The sequence below is a fragment of the Pinus tabuliformis genome, chromosome J (assembly GCF_031772625.1).
Source record: "Pinus tabuliformis cultivar Carrire ecotype Pingquan chromosome J, CPIR1, whole genome shotgun sequence".
NCBI classification, from domain to species: Eukaryota; Viridiplantae; Streptophyta; class Pinopsida; order Pinales; family Pinaceae; genus Pinus; species Pinus tabuliformis.
The window spans coordinates 436,148,148-436,162,164 of NC_142295.1; the positions used below are offsets into that span (position 1 = coordinate 436,148,148).

At 35.0% G+C, this 14,017-nt stretch overlaps 2 pseudogenes; one reads left to right on the forward strand and one right to left on the reverse strand.

Moving 5' to 3' along the window:
• Window positions 1-759: 759 nt before the first annotated feature.
• Window positions 760-11,834, reverse strand: LOC149227676 (plasma membrane ATPase 3-like; annotated as a pseudogene).
• Window positions 11,835-13,231: 1,397 nt separating this feature from the next.
• LOC149227677 (wall-associated receptor kinase-like 14 pseudogene) lies at window positions 13,232-13,708 on the forward strand (annotated as a pseudogene).
• The last annotated feature ends 309 nt before the right edge of the window (window positions 13,709-14,017 follow it).

Here is a 14,017-nt window from a genome sequence, read left to right on the forward strand (position 1 = left end):
TCGTCGGTTCTGTTTTTTCAGTTACGTTGTGGAATGAGTCATCTGCCACCTTGGAAGTCAAATCGGACGTCAAATTCTTATAGATCGCAGCTTTGTCCCTTGTCGATTCTGACTTTCCCATCGAGCGTGATCTCAGCCGTTAGATCTGGAGCCCCCAGATCCGACGCCATTCGCTCATTTCATGCGGTTGACTTGCTCAACTGTTAGCGCACAATGAGCGGCAGTTTTCTCTCTCCTCCACTTGCCACGCATCGGGCGGTGAGTGGAACCACTCCTTTTTTTCCTAAACTGCTTACCGCCCAAGGGTGCCCCCGATAAATATCGCCGGTTTTTGGAGCGCGGGTCCCGCCTTAGCCTTTAGCCTTTTTCCCCATGGTTTTCCTGGCTCTCATGCGACTGAGCGCTCGGGGCCTCTCCTTCTTGAGGGGTTTTGCTAATCGCACATCGAAAACTGCCTCCTTTTCCTGATCCGAGTTTCCCAGGGGCTAGTTTCGCCTCCTGCGCAGTCTCCATGGGTCTCGGTCAGCGCGCTTTGACCAAGGTCCTCATCGTTCCACGCTGGTTGCTAACTGCCACTATTTAAAGGTGTTTCTGATCGCTGCTCTTAATTCTTTGAAGCCGAAGTTTTGTCCCGATTTGATACAGTCATGGTTCTCTGATTTTTCTTCGTGGATCCAATTCAGATCATTAAGTGGGTAAGAATGAGTCATACAAGGAACCCATAATGAAAACAGTGGAGAATGCAACCCTAAAATCGTTTCAACCCTTTTTGTTGCCACCACAATTTGTAACACCATATCGCTCTAGTAATAGTAAAAGTTTGTCTCTTGGAAAAGGCTGCAAGGGGGAAAAAAGGATATTAATGCCAAACATATATCAGAAATTGGTTGCATTGACAACAAAGATCATGCATATTTTCAAAAAAATCAACCCTAAAGAATATGTTGGACAGGTAGTACATACCTTCGTTTGAAAATCATCCACACCAGCCTCAAAAAAGAGGTCTCTATCAAATTGCAAGGTATTTCCAGTAAGTGCAACAATGGGTGTCTTGACTCCCATGGATATCAGTTGTCTTGTTTCCTAGCATAAAAAGAAGTCATTTCAGTGGGTAAATGAGTTATACAGGGAACCCATAATGAAAAAAATGAGATGATTAGAATGATAAATTCAAAGCATAGACAAGCAAGGGAAATGAAACAAAACTACAAAAACAAGGGATGCAAATTTATCTACCTCATGTTCATCCATGACAGGCATTTATTTGTCCATGAACACGATATCATATATTCTTCCCCGCTTGAAGTAATCCACTAATACCGTTCCATTCTCAGCTTCTACACATTGAAGGTTTAGGGTGTGAATCACCTTCCTCAATATAATTTGTCATTGATAGAGAGAAAAAGAATGATCGATATATTAATATAAGACCCTATGAAACTTAACCTTTCATGGAAAAATGTACTCACTAAAAACCAGTTAACAGATTCAGTCTTGATATGACTTACTCTGTTAATTTATGTGTCTTCCACAAGCAAGACTTGTCTAAGGGAGCTAGATTCCCAAGGCATGAAAGAATTTTCTGACTTTATAGTCCTAACTTTGGGAATTATAACCTCATTCTGTGACGCAGTGTGGAGGACATTCTGAATGATACATGATGATCTTTAACCTGTTGCATCAATTTAATAATAAAAAATAGAAATCAATCTCAGAGTGTAATCCAAACATATGTAAACCCAATCCAATTCAAGAAAAACAAAAGATACCCCTTTCAATAAAGGGGGGAAATTTAAATGGAATCCACGCATATGTAAACCAATTTGAATTGAGGGATAAAAAATCACCCCCTTCAATAAAGGGGAAAATTTCAATGAGATCCACACACATGTAAACCAATTCCAATTGAGGGAAAACAAACTACACTCACTTCAATAAAAGGCAATCAACAAAACCAATTTTAGTGCACTCAAAACAATTGAGAGCACAACAATAAAATTACCTCTGATACTATTTAATACAACTTTCAATAATTGTCTGGGGCACTAGACCCCTGAGCCATCTGGTTTGCGTCCTCTACCCAGGTTCGACTCTGCTCTGGGGCATTGGACCTTCTGAGCCCTCTAGTCTGCGTCTTCTTCCTGGGTTTAACTCTGCTCCATATCTTGACACCATGAACATGTCCTCATGTGCTTCCAAACCACCCGAAAGAAACCCCATGTACATAGACAAACCACAATGCTAACCTCCATTACCCTTAGGACCAAGCTCAATCCTACCATAACAACACATAGAGTCTTTTCATCCCCTCTTCCCTTGACCTCCAAAGCACCCAAAAATAGATAGTGGTCTACAACCATGGCAATAAGCCCAAGAAAAAAAACCTCACAAAGTCCCTACAAGCTTCAGAAACCAAATCCTATTCAATTTGATGATCAACTATATCAAATACAGAATCCAAACTCTTCCTCATCTGTAGATTCAATCATTAGTGTGTCAAAGGACGCAAAAAAGAAATCACACAAAACTCAAAACCTTGGAATTTTGTTGTTTATAGCAATAAACTTAGAAGACCATTGGTTTACCATCTAATCCATTAAACCATGCGCTCTAGCATTGAATGAAACTTGTCTGTTGTAGAACTGTATGCCTCAATTAAAGATTCAATGTCTTCTGCAATAAAACCCTCTTCCTCAATTAGAGATTCAAGTTCTATTGTATTTGAGAGAAAGCCACAGAAATGTGGGAGAAAACCTACAAATGGTTGTGAAGAGCCTATGAATCATGTTAAGGCTGAGTGGAAAAGGCGTGAGAAATTGAACCATAAATTTTATGAGCTTCGTGTAGTGGTCCTAATGTATAGAATATGGAGAAAGCTTCGTGATGTCGATGCTTATATCAAAGATATTTGTTCCCATCAACAAGATTTGGAGTATGAGCAAGTTGAATAACATTGTAACTAACTAATACCCATCGAAAATCAATCCAATGGTCAAAACTATTTTAATCGCCTAGCATCCAAATCAACGGCTCACGAAAGCACAAGTCACTTGGGAGGGGATTTATTCTCAGAGGAAACGCCTTATGTCACAATTACGTATATAATGTAATGTTGTCATTTCCACAATAATGAAAATTGATAAATATTTATCCTTTTTATAACATAGGGTAAGGGTATAGAAACTGGTATAAATCTTTAAATAAACTTAGTTGTATAACCTGTTTCTCCCACTCAATGATAAAGGGTTGATTGATATCGTGAAAATATAATTTCGTATAAATAAATTAATCACTCATAAAGTTATCCTTTTCCCACTAGCCAAAGGTCAATCGGAACTTAATGAAGGAGATCAAAGGCACCATTGAGCAAGAAACACAAATTTTAGGCACTAATGAAGCGTTAGATTTGTTGATATACAATTCGAGGATCATACGAAAACACTTCTTGTTGATTGATCTCTTATTCTGACTTTTAAGGATTTGTGGTTATGATTTCAGGATTTCCATAGGTTAGAGCTAAAATGTAAATAGAATTGATTTGTCTCAAGTTATGAATGGATCCATCAAAGGCCATTGTTGAATAGCCCACACCTCGTACTGTGTCCAAAGTTTAGAGTTTTACAGGGGTTGTTGGCATCACAGGTATGCTCTCAGGCAGTAAGACGAGGAAGGGAATTCTACTTTAGATTGTAAGACTAACCTATGTATCAAGAATATAAAATATTGCATTGATACGCCCAAAAAGGAATAATCAGAAATAGTCCCCTTTAAAATCCCCTTGGAAGAAATTATTGGGAAAAAATTTAGGGCATTGCACACACAAGATTGGATTACCTAAAGAACGGGTCTTATATATAGTTCTACGAAGTTCACATCCCCTGCGCACCCGCATTATGTCCCGCCCATACAAAGTCCAAATATCTTAAAATCCTCCTAAGCACAACAGTAATATGATTAAAAAAATATGAAAATAGATAAGTTTGATCTTCTGGATATAGGAGTTGTCTTTAGTGCGAATTTTTGGAGATTCCGGTGATAGAATCCAGCGGAAAAATTGAGGTTAAATCTTGATTTGTATTATTTAAAATGGTTTTTTAACTGCATATTTGGATTCAGCACCCTGAAAAACCCCTGGGATGCTTTGATTGTGCAGAAATTAGCTATCAAACTTGCGATTTCAATAAATTGCTACCAGATTTTGACCGGAAAAACCCACCGGAAAAGCTTCCAAAAAGTCTCTTTAAAGACAACTCCCTAGATATATGCTATATTTGAATATTCAATACAAGTCTCATATTTGAGAGACTCGATATGGTTATTTAATACAACTGGTTTAGTTGAAGCTTTCTCTTGTTAGCGAGCTTTAGGTTTTTCATTTATCGGTAAATAACACACTCTAATTTGTTCTTTTTATATAATGTTGAACTCTTCGGGTCTCCGAGTTACTTGTTGGTTGCTAGGCATCAAAGGAGGCCGACCTCTGACCGACAAGTTGGGCTGACCCCCGACCTGCGTGGTTATGCGATTGGTTGAAAAGAGCGTACTTGATCATGTGAGCCAAAAATAATTAGAATTTGGGTTGCCTGTATGGTATTCAATTTTGACAACAAAAAAATAAATCAAGAAAAGTTTTTAAGTAGAAATTACATAAGAGAAATTTTTGGCCAATCTATTTCAAACCAACCATTGTGGTTCATCACTACCAAACCAGATGAAGAGGCAGACCATAGCAAAAGCTTAAATAGAAAGCAATGTAGAGACCATAATTTCAAGTAATGGTTATTTTTGAAATTATGGTCTTTATATTGCTCTTTATTTATGCCTTTACCATGGTCTTCCTCTTCATCTGGCCTTGATGATGAACCAAACTTGTTGAAATTTCTCTTATGTGATTTCTACCGAAAGACTTTTCTTAATTTATTGTGAATAACAGAAACTTGAATTCAAAAAATAAATCGTCAATCTTAACCTCCGACGAAAGACTACTAATAAATGTGGTTTGCTATTGTCATTTCAATACAAATTTGTTTTGTTACTTACATAAAATGTAGTGATTATTTCTGCAGAGTACCCAGGCACCAGCTTTATGTTCATGTTGATGCTGCCAAACAAATAATTGTGTTTCAACCCAAATCCAGAACCTGAAAAATCCCCAAAACAGTCATTACAATAACTTGTTCTCATAAAATACTAGAGGGAGTAGTGGGGGCATTCTTAAGTCAGATTGAGCCCTCTTCCTTCGAACACAGACATAGGTGGGGTAGTCTAGTTGGATTCATTGTCAATTTTCATACGGACTACTGAAGCCCGACCTCCGACTCCAAGTCCTCATGGTTGGCAATTGGTAAAGTCAGGTGCACGGAGATATAAAACTCACTGAAAAGGTAGCCCGACCTCCGACTTCTAGTCGGGTCAGCCATAATCTGGAGCGACGGCATTGGTGTGGGATATTGTAATCCCAACCCAGTCCTTGTTTGTAACCCCAACCTCTTCAATTGGAAGAAACGACAAACCTTTATTATGTTTTCTTACAATCAACAAACTTTGGGCAACAAAACCACTAAGCAGAAGTATTAAGACTGGACAAGCAATTAATTTATATTAATTGATAATTTAATTAATTAATTTATAATTTATAATTAGTTAACTATTAATAATCTATTTAAATATTAAATTATTTATAAATAATTAATAATTAGTTAATATTTGAAAATTAATAAGTTAAAAATTAATTAATTATTAATAAGAATATTTCATTATTAAATTAATGATTTTTAATAATTTAATTATTATTAAATAATTATTAACAACCGTTAATTATTAAAAATTTAATAATTTAGTAATTTAATTTAATGATGATGGTGGTGGTGGTAATGTCCACTGAGACCAAACTTTGGTCTATCGGACCTAAAGAAACAAATTATTTAATTTGGTTTAAGATTTTATTCCTATGCTCAAAAAGCTTGGAGAGAAGCTTCCCGAGCTCATTATAATTTTGACATCGTAAAAGGCTAGGAAGGTCAGCATTGCGACAAAGATTATGAAACTGAGATCTAATGTCATTGTACGCGGGGCACTCTAAGAGGAAGTGGTTTTCATCCTCAATGTTCCTATTCTCACAGAGATGACAAATCCTTTCCATCCATGGTGTTTTAGGAACTGCCCAACAACGTGTTTCACTATGGAGCTCATGAGAGTTTGTTCTAATCTTCGCTATATTAATTTAATAAATGTCATTGAACAATAATAAATTTTATTTTATTAAATTTAATAAAATAATAATTAATAAAGTAAATTAATATTAATAATTAATATATTTATTATTAATATTTTATATTAACTATTAATAATAATTAATTATTAATTAATAGAGTAAAATAATATTAATAATTATTCATTTATTAGTAATTAATAAGGTAAATCAACATTAGTTAATTAATATTAATTAAACTAATAATTAAATTAACATTTATTAAGCTAACAGTTAATTAATTATTGATAATTATTAATAATTAATAGAACCTATATATTTTAGATTTTTAATATTAATCCTCTGGGGTTTTAGTATTAATCTCTTTGGTTTATTATTCCTTTGGGCTTTTAATATTAATATTTTGGGTTTATTGTTCCCTTCAGTTCATAATATCGATTCCTTGAGTTTATTAATCTAAGGTTTCATATTCCTAGGGTGTAATATTATTCATTGGTTTTATAATATTAATCCTTGGGTTTAATATAAATTCTTTGTGTTTATAATCATGGTCAACCATACTCCAACATCATATTGTGACAAAAATTATCTCAATATGAAAATCAACAATGGTCAACTATGCTCAAATTTTGCCTCTTAACATTAGAATATTAGGGTTTATTAATGCCTTAGGTTTATAATATTAATTGCTTGTGTTTATTAATTCCTTGGGTTTTTAATATTAATCCCTTGGGTTTATAATCCCTAGGGTTTATAATATTGATCGCTTGGTTTTTTAATCCCTAGGGTTTATAATATTAGTCCCTTGGGTTTACTAATCTGTTGGATTCATAACAAATTAGGATTTAATGTTGAGACATTTGAATGGTGACAAAATATATCCAACGTTGTGATATGACAAACATTGTCGCAATGTGACAAGCAATAAAGGACAATGTGGTTGAATATTTTTGAGTTTATAATATTTATACATTAACACATGTTAAATATGGTTGCAATTTATTCAATTTCCCCTCTCCACATTACAAAATTAAGGTTTAAAAATCAGGGCTTCTAGTATTGGGTTTATTAAACCCAATATGAAATTCATTGGGTTGCATTGCCACATTATAACATTAGGGTTTATAATGTTGGTTCAAATATTATGGTTTGTAATATTGGGTTTAATATTTTTTTTTAATATTTGGTTTAATGTTAGGGTTTACAATATTGGTTTTATATTGTTAGGGTTTATAATATATGGTATAACATTAAGGTTTGATGTCGTGACATTTGAATGGTGCATAAATGTATGCAACATACATTGTGACAAGCATTATTAGAATGTGACAAGCAATATCACAAGCATTGTTGGAACTTTACGTTACATTGCATATATTTCAACATCACACTGCGACACTATAATAGGGCCTTTTATGGGGACCCTTTCATGGTGCAAAAATCAATCCAATGTCGCACTATGACAGATATTATTGCAAGACGACAATTAATCTGATACTCATTATCACAATGTTATATTACATTGCAATTTATTCAATGTTGCCTTTCAGCATTACAAAATTAGGGTTTATTAATTCCTTGGGTTTATAATATTAATCCCTTGGGTTTAAAATGCCTAGGGTTTAAAATATTAATCCCCTAGGTTTTTAATCTCTAAGATTTATAAAATTAATCCCTTGGGTTTACTAATCTCTTGGGTTTATGATAACATTAGATTTTGATGTTGTGACATTTGAATGGTGAAAAAATCTATCGAACGTCATATTATTGTTATTATTTTGATGTTATTAATTAATATTATTATTATTATTAATAATTAATATTTTATAATATTATTTTTATTAATATATATTTATCAATACTGATATTTATTATATAATCTCATGGGTTTATAATAACATTAGGGTTTGATGTTGCGACAATTGAATGGTGAAGAAATCTATCAAACGTCACATTATGACAAACATTGTCACAATTTGACAAACAATATGACAATTAGTCCCTTGGATTTATAATGCATAGGGTTTATAATATTAATCTGTTGGGTTTAATAATAATAATAATAATATTATTATTATTATTAAATAATCCCTGGGTTTTAATCTGTAGGGTTTATAATACACATCCTTTAATTTTATTAATCTATTGTTATTTTATAATATAATAATTTTTTTATAATATTATTTTTATTATTATATATTTATCAATGTTGATATTAATATAATATTAAATCTATACCATTAACGCCTATCGACATATTTCAACCACATTTACTAATGTGGTTATGCATGTGATTGATATACGCCTATCAACGAATATCAACTTATTTATTAATATAAATGTATAGGTGGTTGATATAAATCTATCGATGAATATCAACTACATTTATTAATATTATTATGCAAATATATAAATCAATTAATATATACTTTATAATTATACATTAATTATTTTTTATTATCTTACAATATAATTATTTTTTATTATCGTAATTTTTTTAATTATTCTTCTAACATATCGAATTAGAAAAAATTGTTATTAGTTTGATAGAAATAAAAAATCATATAAATTAATTAATATATACCTTATTATTACATTGACTATTAAACAAAGTCTTTCGGTAGAAATCATATGAGAGAATTTTTTGGCTGACGCGTTTCGAACCAACAAGTGTGGTTCATCATCAGAACCAGATGAAGGACCAGATAAAGCCTTTGCCATGGTCTGCCTCTTCATCTGGTCCTGATGATGAACCACACTTGTTGGTTCAAAACGCGTCGGCCAAAAAATTCTCTCATGTGATTTTTACCAAAAAACTTTGTTTAATTCATTATGGATCACAGAAACTTGAATACGTTGACTATTCTTTACTATCCTGAAATTTTTAATTATTCTTCCACTTCTAATGTCGATTAAATATTTTTTATAATTATTCATTACTCCTAAATAATGAGCTAAAGTACTATATTTATAAGATTAATGATATTTGCACTTATAATTGAGATTTTGCAGTGGACTTTTAGGCGAAATATGAATCGATCCAAATCAAGATAGATCATTCATGATAATTAAACATATTTGGAAAATTTTAAAACTCTACCAAAGGAAAATGTATTCCATGCATTTAACACTATGATTGCCCATTGACATTGATAGATTATGATACACTGTGAAATTATTTGGAAAAGAGCAAAGAGAGGTTAGCCGAAATATTCATAAAACTTTAATTTTTTGTGTGTAATATTCTCAACAATTTTAGGACGTTATATGAATATCAGTTCCGCTTTTGGATTGCTTTAGTATCGTTTTTATCGTTGTGCTGCCCCTATATTGTATAGACTGTACTGAGTTGATCGTACTGATGGATTTTTCCCGATGCAATTAATATTGGTTACTAATGTGTGACTGATTTAAAAAACAACTTATTTTAAATATGATGATTACAATTGAATTAATAAATAAAAAATAATTTCTAAAATATTTATAAATATTTAAATAAAAACATCCCAAACATAATGCTTATTGACTTTTAAAAATAAAATCAGACTAAAATCCCAACCTTGAAAACAGAATCCCAGGCCAAAGAAGCGAACCTACTAAACAATACAATGGTAAAAAAAAGAGAGATGGTCATTAAAGAAAGAATAATACGAGATGGAAAAACAGAATTACTATTCAAAGAAATTATGACTAACAATTGTGTTTAGAGGTAAAAAGAATATCAATAGGAGGGGAGAAGGAGTGGAAGGTAACAAGGAGCCACTGTCGTGGCGGTAGTCCTGTCGGGGTCTGCAGGCACATTGCAAGTTAGCTAACAGCAAATGGATTGCATCAAGCAGGCGCTAGACTGAATTGCAGAACTTGGAAAAGTTGCCCTGGCGGAAATTGTCCCAAGTCTGGAGAGGATGGGAGGCAGAGGTCAAGGAATAAATGGACTGTCATTCAATCCTTTTATTACTTCACTTTGCTTCCTAACGCTTGGGCATTCAATGCCCGTGATACCAAGCAAGATTGAAAGGGCTATATGTATGCTTTTTTCGCCTATGTTGGAGGTGGGGGGGCTCCTGCCATTTTCAAACAACATAAACGAAACCATTATGAACTTAAAGAAGCTTTATTTGAATGAAGATGCTAAACAGAAATGCACAAAATCATTTAGGAACAGGGTTTGGAGATACAAAGTGATCGAATTCAGCCCTTTCAATAATGCTCAACCACAAATAAACATTCTGTTCAATCTTGACTGAAAAATTAATTGCCTAGACTGAAAAATATCTTTAAATCTTAAAACCAATAATTCATATAAATCGATCTTTAAACCTTAAAACTAGTAATTCATATAAGTCGCTCAAGGCAGGCAGGTACTCTCAGCTGTAAATCATTTCACAGTGGATGCAAATATTACATAGTAACAAAATAGCTATGGGGCCAGTTTCTTGACTGGCCTACATGCTGCAGAGCAGCGACCATTTGCATCCATCTGTCCAGGTATGACAAGAACCATTATGAACTTAAAGAAGCTTTATTTGAATGAAGATGCTAAACAGAAATGCACAAAATCATTTAGGAACAGGGTTTGGAGATACAAAGTGATCGAATTCAGCCCTTTCAGCCCTTTCAATAATGCTCAACCACAAATAAACATTCTCGATCTTTAAACCTTAAAACCAGTAATTCATATAAGTCGCTCAAGGCAGGCAGGTACTCTCAGCCGTAAATCATTTCACAGTGGATGCAAATATTACATAGTAACAAAATAGCTATGGGGCCAGTTTCTTGACTGGACTATGTCAGAAGCACTTCTTGCTGCATCAGTTGCATCAGCAACAGCAATTCCTATGTCTGCCTTCTTTAGCGCAGGCACATCATTAACACTATCGCCAGTCATTCCACATATGTGCTTTCTAGCCTGCAATCATTTAACAATCTCGTACTTATGCTCTGCAATGACCAGTCAAAATCAGGAAGGATATGGAATCAAACACTAATTAAGGAAATGAAAAAATAAAAGTATCTGAGATAAACATTTCCACCTGCAAAATAATAGTTATAATATAAACCATGAAGCATAAAGTTCCATAACCAAGAGAGAAGGGAGTTGGAAATATAAATAATTGAGTGGGACTCCCAAGAAAAAACACAGAAGTAAAAGATAATTGTTGCTCACTAGGGAAAACACCAACAAAACCATCAGCCTTCTCTATCAGTTCATCAACTGGCAAAGCTGCAATTGATTCATCTTTGTCCTGACCTAGTAAAGAGGATGATGGATACATGTTTGTACCCATGCCCAGTTGGTGACCTGTCTCCTTGGCAATAGCTAATTGATCTCCTGATGAACATTTGATTAAATGTCGGCTCGCTGCATTACAAAAACAGTAGTGAAACTGATGACACCATAACCTCACCATACATGTGATCATTTTGACATTTACACCAACATGGATATTAAAGCCCACAACAAAAGATACAAATCAGTAAAATAAGCATAGGCCTGCTTATCAACTAAAATTTAATATGATGACATAAAAAAAATACTTGCCTCCTTAGGATCTGCAAGCATCCCAACAATTGCCGCATCAATGGCATCTTGATTCTCTGTTCTGGATGCTCTTGCAGCCATCAGGATAATATAATAAAAAAAGGCAAATGTAAATGACATTTGCACGGAAGTTCTGACGTGTTGGCACCGCTATTCACTATTTTCTATTTTCCATGTAATTTTTACAAGTTGTTCTGACCAGAAACCAGGTGGCATCCTCAAGAGCTCGCATTTGTAAGTGGTAATCGACTCTAATTCCCATGATTGAATCAAACTGTCAAACCATTTGCATATTCCCAGACCTCGCATTTGTACGTGGCATTCGGCTTTAATTCGCATGACAGAATCAACTGCGAAACCATTTGCATATTGATTTGGTTTTTTTCCTGATTTCTAGAGGTGCTCAGGTTGTATTTTAGCCATAGAGATTTCCTCTGACTGCATTTTGGCCATGCAAAATTAGGAGTATAAGCGTAACCACAATTGCTTGGGTGTTGGGCAGACAACTAGCGGATGAAAGATGACAACCAATAGACCAGGAAGCAGACCACACCTAGCTAGAACCTGGCTTTCTCCATCGAACCCTTGATCCCGCTAGGCGGTGATGTGAAACTAGGGTTGTTGGTGGGTGAGTAAGTTTCGTGTTTCAGGCGTGCACGAGGGGTCTCGTTTCAGAGTGAAGTGGAGAGCGGCGTGCTTTAGAGGCAAAGAGGTTCACTGGGAGATCCCAGCTATCTGAAGAAGAGAATAACTCGATTCGTTAACAGAGTAAGTAGTTTATCCCGTGTCAATCTTTTGCATGTCTATGCTTGTTCTGTTCCTGGTGGGCTTGAATCAGCAGTGCCTACTTGAAGATCAGCGTCACTGTTGACAAGGATCTTGGTATCATTTGGGATTGCACACCATAAAGAAATAACAACCACATAAAAATACAATACTTCATGGCATTACGACTCAATTTATAATAAGGCTTTCTCGTCTTTTGATCCGCTCTAAAGGTCATAGATATTTTACCAAGTAGTAATAATAAGCCCTTTCTTGATTTACTATTTAACCATTTTTATAGTAACATTTTATTGTTGTTTACATTTACTAACCATTATAGCTGCACCACAACTAATTTAAGGGAATGCAGTGTTTTATGTTAATGTTGCCTTCTTGGCTTGAATTTCATTCCATAAGCCTGGGGTAATCGCCCTTGGATTCACGGTGAGGCACTTGTAAGCCATGCAGAGATTGTAAGTGACAAAAGTAATGTGGACCCCACATGAAGGCCACGCGCCTTACTATTCAGTTCCCCAAAACAACCATGCAAGACATGGAGGATGCCACGTGACTACGTGACTACTTGGAGTCTCTCGATTTTGAGCTTGATTACCTCGGAGGTAAGGAAAATATCCATTACAGAGCTTCGATCTTAATTATATTTGTTAGCCTCTTGCATGCAAGTCTCATTTTTTTTACCGTTCCACGGAGCTATGGTTAATTGCAGGGCGACATTGGTGGTGGTGATAGTCCTGCTATACTGTTTCTTCAAGAAGAAGGCTCTGGCAAACGAAAGGAGGAGAAGCCGAAAGAAACTCCTCTCGGCCAACGGTGGATCCTTCAGAATCCCAATTTTCACATACAAGGAGCTGGAGAAGGCCACAAAGGGCTTCTCCGAAGAAGAAAGATTGGGAAATGGCGCGTTTGGAACAGTCTATGCCGGGAAACTCAAAGGCGACTGTCCCGTGGCCGTAAAAATGATCAGACATATCGACACCCATGGAATCGAACAGATGATGAACGAAATAAAGCTTCTGTCATCTGTGGAACATCCAAACCTGGTGTGTCTGATGGGCTACTGTCTTGAGAATGGAGAGCCCATACTCGTCTACGAGTACATGCCCAACGGAACTCTTGCTCAGCACCTACAGCACGAGAGGGGCCCATCCACACCTACTTGGATCGAGTAGCGGCAAAGACTCCTATCATTGGCAACACAGGTGTTTGGCAATGAGGTGTGGTTCTACTACGCCAGGCAACAAACGACAAGGCTAAGAAAATGGTGGGATTACGCTAGACTTAAAAGAGAATTTGCACAAAATATGGGTATTGGCTACCACAACAGTTTCTCAAAGCTCATGATCTGCTCTTTCCCAGCTGACCTGCATCCGAGGTAAAACAACAAACATTTCTCAGCGTACTCTGTAACACTTCTTCGATAACAAAGTAGTTTATCCCGTGTCAATCTTTTGCAGGTATACAGGAAATAAAAACTATAA